General features: G+C 43.0%; 1 pseudogene; it reads right to left on the bottom strand.

Moving 5' to 3' along the window:
- Positions 1-1,371: 1,371 nt before the first annotated feature.
- LOC100138563 (mitochondrial-processing peptidase subunit beta-like) overlaps positions 1,372-6,587 on the bottom strand; it is a 71,215-nt pseudogene continuing 65,999 nt past the window's right edge.

Raw genomic sequence — 6,587 nt, 5'->3', positions numbered from 1 at the left:
CCCATGCTCTTGTCCTGCTTTACATCTTTAGTGAACATGACAGCAAAGACTTGGGGTTTGTCTCAAAACTGCAGCTGCAATGAGAAACTGCACTCCCTGTACCTGAAAGGCTGCTGGCTTTCTCCCACTGGGCAATTCAGCGTGTATCCTTGTGGAAGGCCAGCCCCGGGGAGGCAGACAGCCCGCACCAAGTCTCCAGAACTAGCTCCGCAGTTGGGCTTTGTTTTTCCCATGGGTCAATAAAGTAGTAGAAATGGTGAAAAGAGCCCAAAATCTGAAGTCAGAGACCAATATTCAAATTCCTGCTTCTGTGCCTTGATAACATTAGGTAATTCTTATCTTTCCTTCTCTGAAAAAATGGAAGTAATAGTACCTTTCTTGCACAGTTGCTGTGGCAACTAGGTTAAGACACTGTAGTACCTGATAGCCAGTTAGTGCTCTAGAAATGCTCATTTTTCCCCACCCCTTTTCCTTTCAACCTCTAGGTAAGTTATGAGGAACAGTGATGCAGATCACCAGCTACAGCCACAAAGATGTCAGAGAGACAGGTCTGTGGAAGTGGATATTGTGCATGTTTGTATTTTTATTCCCCTTAATTCTCCATTAGTCCTACCGTTTGGTATGGAAAGAAAGAAGGGAGAATTCCCTATGGTCCAGTGGTTAGGGCTCTGCATTTTCACTGCTGAGGGCACAGGTTCAATTTCTGGTTTGGGAACTAAGATTCTACAAGCCAGGTCATGTGACCAAAAAAAAAGAAAAGAAAAAGAAAATTATGTTCTCCAACTAAGGTTGGCCAGGCTTCACTGGTAGCCTAGCTGGTAAAGAATCCGCCTGCAATGCAGGAGACCCCGGTTGATTCCTGGGTTGGGAAATTCCCCTGGAGAAGGTATAGGCTACCCACTCCAGTATTCTAGGACTTCCCTGGTGGCTCAGATGGTAAAGAATCTGCCTGCAATTTGGGAGACCTGGGTTTAATCCCTGGGTTGGGAAGATCCCCTGGAGGAGGCATGGCAACCCATTCCAGTATTCTTGCCCAGAGAACTGCCATGGACAGAGGAACCTGATGGGCTACGGTTCATGGAGTCATAAGGAGTCAGACACGACTGAGCGACTAAGCACAGCACACCACTAGGGTTGGACACTTTCAGTTGGATCCAATCTGTTTCACAAACTTCCTCCAAGCAGAGAGCAGCATCTTGCCCCTCCTTTTTCTGCAGGATCCGGTAATGAGAGTGTACTCCCCATGGGATAATTGCTGTCCGTAGGGGGTCCTCTGTACTAGCAGAAGCTAAAGCCTGGGAAACACTTGTGGGAAAAAACAATCAAATGGACAATGCCAAGGATGTTGCAGTGACTCAGGTTTTTCTCAGTTCAGTAGTAGCCATTCTCCATGTTCAGCCTGAAGGAAAAGAGAGGTTATATGAGGAAGGTGATTCGGAATCCGAAAGCAAAAAAATTCTGATATTTATATACACAGACCTTTTCCCCTCAGTGGTTCACACGGAAATTCAAGAACAGCACTGCTCTTCTGAAAGCTATTTCAGGATTCCACACATCTTGTTGACATTTGGAGACAAACTTAAGCAGTGATGTACTGGTAGGCTGGCTCTCTGGGTGGGGTGTGAGGGACCCTATTGATGGCACCTGCTGGTTTCCATGGTGTAAATACTGCCACCTTGGTCAGTGACAAGCTACCGATATGATATCACTGAGCATGGGGTTGGGAAGAACCTTGAGAAACTGGCTCTCTTGGGGCAAGCCAACTCCGGCACAACACTAAGCTCATATTTAGTGAAAATTGCTATAGCTATTGGCAAATTCAACCCTTGTTGAAAAAAGACATCATCGAGTTCTAGAATTCACTGCCTCCTGCTTTCTGGCCTGCATTTTGGTCATTGTTCCTCCTGCTTTTTGAAGCAGCTTTAGTGAATCTCACTGCTGTGGACCCCAGACCCTTTGACTTAATGAAGATTGATGTCTTCATTAGATTCTGAAAAGGAATGCTCGGACATTTTATTACCTGGTGGCTGGTGCCTAGTACTCTCTGTTCCATGGCCCATCTCCCCCACCTCCTGTGACACATTCCTGAAAAGGCTCCAGGAAAAAAAATGTTACAGACTTGGCAGATCAGCCTTTTCTGATTGTGCAATGTTCTTCCTGAGAAAGCCCATTCTCCAAAGGCATTCATTCTGAAACCAGAGCAAGAAATGTGGGGACAGGCTGGCCACCAGGAGGGCAGCCTAGGAAGACAGGCGGTAGAGCACTTGGGCAGAGTAAATCTATGGGAGATGGCATTCATGTCTACTGCATCAGTTTTATAGGTTTATGTAAACTGTCAAAAATTGCATCAGAAAGAATAAAGGAATGAAAGTGTTTACTTTTCCAAATACTCTTTCATTTTAATTATTTCACACCTCTTATGAACAATTTCTCATTATCTCATTTGTGTTGCATAGCAGGCTGCTGAGACATGATGAAAAAATATTGTTAATATAATAAATATAGTAACATAGTACATATAATACACTGGTGTAATATGTGACATAACAAGTCTTAATATGATAAATATGATTATGCCCCCTTTACAGACAAAGACACTGAGATTCAGAGAAGACAAATGACTTGTTTAGGATTACACAGATGTAATGACAGTGGAGGAACTTGAACCCCACATGTCTGATGCCAAGCTAGAACTCGCTCTATGCCAGATTGTGTGTATGTGGTGATTGGAGGTTTCTATCAGCTCTGATTATGTAATCACATGTGCCAGGTGGCATCAGAACCATCAGAACGTTCAAACAAGTCTGAAGTTATGCTACTTTCCAAGGAGTTTCAACAGGCTCCTGGAGGTCAGATTTTTTCCGAGGCGTAGTTCAGTGACACCTCACTTATTGAAGGACTGGCAGCAAAGGAGATAATCCGCAAAAATAAAATGACTATGTAATTATTTGTATTCTATAAGCTTCCAAATTTTGAACAAAATATTTTAAAGCTACTTGGCACATCATCCTGTGTTTTTATTTATTTATTTTAAGCTTCTTGAAGCATTTTTTTTTTAATTTTCTGCTTTTCCCACCAAGACCTAAGTTGTACAAACAGGTGTAAAATTCTGACCTCATGTAGTCCAAGTCCTTTCTGCTTTCTTTGTCACATGTTTTCCAGTTGTGTCCCAGTCAGTGCATCGCTTTCTTCTGTGACATATCAGCCATAGGTGGCAAGAGCACTTGGAGATGTGGGGAGAGTGGGGAGGCAAGCGTGCGGGGAGCAGCGGGCTCCCACCCCAGCTGAAAGCACTGCAGAAACAGTCTTGGCTGGGGGGTGCACAGAGGAGGAAGGTCATGGCTGTACCAGCTTCCTTGCACTCGGCTGGCAGCTGGAGCTACCTTCTAAGATGAGGAAGGCCTAGGGGCTTCCTCATGGAGAGTGAGCATTTAAGAATAACTAACGGGTTCAGGACGGGGAACACATGTACACCTGTGGTGGATTCATGTCAATATATGGCAAAACCAATATAACATTGTAAAGTAATTAGCCTCCAATTAAAATAAATAAATTTATATTAAAAAAAAAAAGAATAACTAACACCCAGGCAAGGTGTCAAGTAAGATTAAAATTCTCTAACCATCATTTTCTCTTGGCGAGTGGAGGAAAAAAAAATCAAGAAGAGTTGAATCACCTTTCATTCTTCCGTTTTTGTCATTAATTTGGTGTTGCTTGGTTTTGACAGCAGAAATAAAAACAAAAAGGCATCAATCCAACAGATCACCTGGGTCCAGGCTGCTGCTGCTGCTAAGTTGTTTCAGTCGTGTCTGACTCTGTGCGACCCCATAGACAGCAGCCCACTAGGCTCCTCTGTCCCTGGGGTTCTCCAGGCAAGAATACTGGAGTGGGTTGCCATTTCCTTCTCCACATCCTGTGTTTTTAAACATAGGATGCAAAATGCAGTTTGCTAACCTTTCTCATTGACTTAGGGTATCGCTGTAAATCTCCATATTTTTAGACTTGAATTTATAACCCTCTAGGGCTCTATACTACAAAGTTCCAGACTGCTAGGCTGTTTGGAATTCCTGCTTCTTTTTGTGTTCTACAAGTGCACTTACCTTTAAGAGTCTCTGCACTCCCTACTCTCTTGCAATTTCTCATCTATTAAGAAGTGAGCAACTGGTCCAGATAGACTTGTTAATGAAATAAGAGGAGATAGGCTTTAAATAAAGGTTTGCATAATCCTTTCTAGGGGTAAATCCTTTCATCATCTTTTGTTTTAGGGGTATGGTAGAAGCTTTCGTTGTGCTTTCCAGGTCCTTTCCCAGGCCAGCTCTCTTGTCACTTTGCTGCTGTGAGCTGGTGACCAATGGCTTGCAGCTTGATCCTTCCCTGAAGACTCGCTCTTTGTCCACAGGAGCTCCTCTACCCAGAAATGCCTGGGAGGTGTCCAGGGGTGGTTGCAGCCAACTACAAATTCAAGGGTATAAAATCCCAGCTCCTTTGCCTCTGGGTGGGATAATTCTGTGAGGCCATCCTTGTCCCTTGTCCCAGAGCTTCCCATGGCATTGGGCTAAGGCTGGACCACAGCAGAAGCCACGTCTCACTTAACTTTGCCTCCAAAGTGTCCCTGAGAGCACTTGCACGAGACTCAGCCTTCAATTTCAGAGACTCTAACCTAAGACAGTTTCACCTGCTTTCCTGCTGTTCATATTCTGAGCTGTATTTTGGAGACATCTCCCTATCCTTTTCCTCAACTCAACATTTAACAGAGAAGGGCAAGCTAATCATGAAAGAAAGAATTCACAATAATAAAAAAATATTAGTTTTGCAAAAAACATATTAGAACACGTGTATACCTGTGGCAGATTCATGTTGATATATGGCAAAACCAATAAAATACTGTAAAGTTAAAAAATAAAATAAAATTAAAAAAATATTAGAAAATTTTAATTTGTCAGAATTCAACTTAAAGCCTTATGAGTCACGTCCTAGAATCCTAGAATACAAATATAAAGGACACAATTTCCCTTCACCTCATCCTTTTGAGAAACTCATGGCCTGATGAATAAACCAAGTTAAGTAGGACAATTACCACACATCATAACAAATGCTATTATTGAAGTCTGAACTCATTCAAGAAATAGTTCTTGAACATATTACTATATACCAAACTTCTGGAGTCTAAACAACCCAGAACAAAGAATTGTAGTGTCCAAAGGCTGGAGAAGAGATGATAGTTTTTACTTTGGAAATGATACTGAAGCTGCTTCTGGTAGAGTGAGCAAGGGTTGACCAGGTGAAGGTTAGGGAAGGTGTTCAGATCAAAGAACAATGACCTAAAGGATGTGGTATTTCAGGGCACTGGGGAGAAGTTTATCATGGCAGGAGTTAAGGAGAAGGTGGAGAATAAGGAAGGGATGAATGTAAAGACCATTATCTGATAGGCTAAGAAGTTTGGGATGAGATGGTTGAATGGCATCACCAACACAGTGGACGTGAGTTTGAGCAAGCTCCGGGAGATAGTGAAGGACAGGGAAACCTGGCATGCTGCAGCCCATAGGGTCACAAAGAGCTGGACATGACTCATCGACGGAATAATTTGAAGTCAAGACGGACCTGTGAACCTAGGAGTGAGGCCAAGACCATTCCAGTAGGAGCACGACTGTCAACCACTGGGCAGGGAGAGGTGTGAGAGATCACAGCTTGACCAGCAGAGGCCTGCAGCAGGCCCCTGTGTGCAGCTACCAACGCCCTAATGATCTGTGATGTCATGGCTTAGCTATGACACTGGTGGTCGAATCTATGTCTCTGCCTGAAAGAATTCTTAAGTTTTCACTCTTGAAAATTTGATCTATAAAGGAACTTGAAATTCTCCTGCTCAGAGCTTCTTGTGTTCGAGGTGATTAGCTGTCCATATATGACTTGATAGGATCAAAAAGTATTTAAGAGAATCTTGGTCCCCAGACCCCTTAGTCTGTCATCATTGCCTGAAAGGTTACAGTTGTAGATCCATCCTTAGGACTCACCAGTCTCTCACCAGGTTGGGGAAGAAGGTGGGGACTGGGGGGACGAGAGGGCAAAGAGGAGAGATTTTGGGTGCTCAGTGGGACCATGGGGATACAGGGGTAGTAGGGATGGGGAAAGAAGCAGGAAATCAGAGCTTGAGAGAGGTATAAATAGACATTTTCTTTCCCTCACAATGATGCAATGGGCAGGTTCTGGCTGCTCAAATTTATTATACATAAATATGACTTAATATCAAGTATTTTAATTATTTTATTATGGAGAAAACCTATTTTCAGACTGAGCAATTCCTGCCTTGGTTTATATTTTTGCTAGTACTAATAGAAACAATAATAATATATAAACACTGAATAGTTACTATATGGCTGGCATTGGGTTAAGAACTTTGCCTTCACTAATCTATTTAATTCTTCTCCAAAATTATGATTGAGGTATTGTGAGTGCTGACTTATAATGGACCAGGGAAGTAGAGCTTAGAGTGCTCTAAGACTTGCTGAGAATCAGGAAGTCTTGCTGACTTGCTCAGAATCACACAGTTGGTGAGTGGCATACCCAGGTCAGCCTGCTTCCCTCCAAAG

This window comes from Bos taurus, chromosome 6 (genome assembly GCF_002263795.3).
Source record: "Bos taurus isolate L1 Dominette 01449 registration number 42190680 breed Hereford chromosome 6, ARS-UCD2.0, whole genome shotgun sequence".
In the NCBI taxonomy this organism is placed as follows: domain Eukaryota; kingdom Metazoa; phylum Chordata; class Mammalia; order Artiodactyla; family Bovidae; genus Bos; species Bos taurus.
Note: the sequence above shows the minus strand (reverse complement) of the source record. Positions and strands in the feature narration are given on the sequence as shown.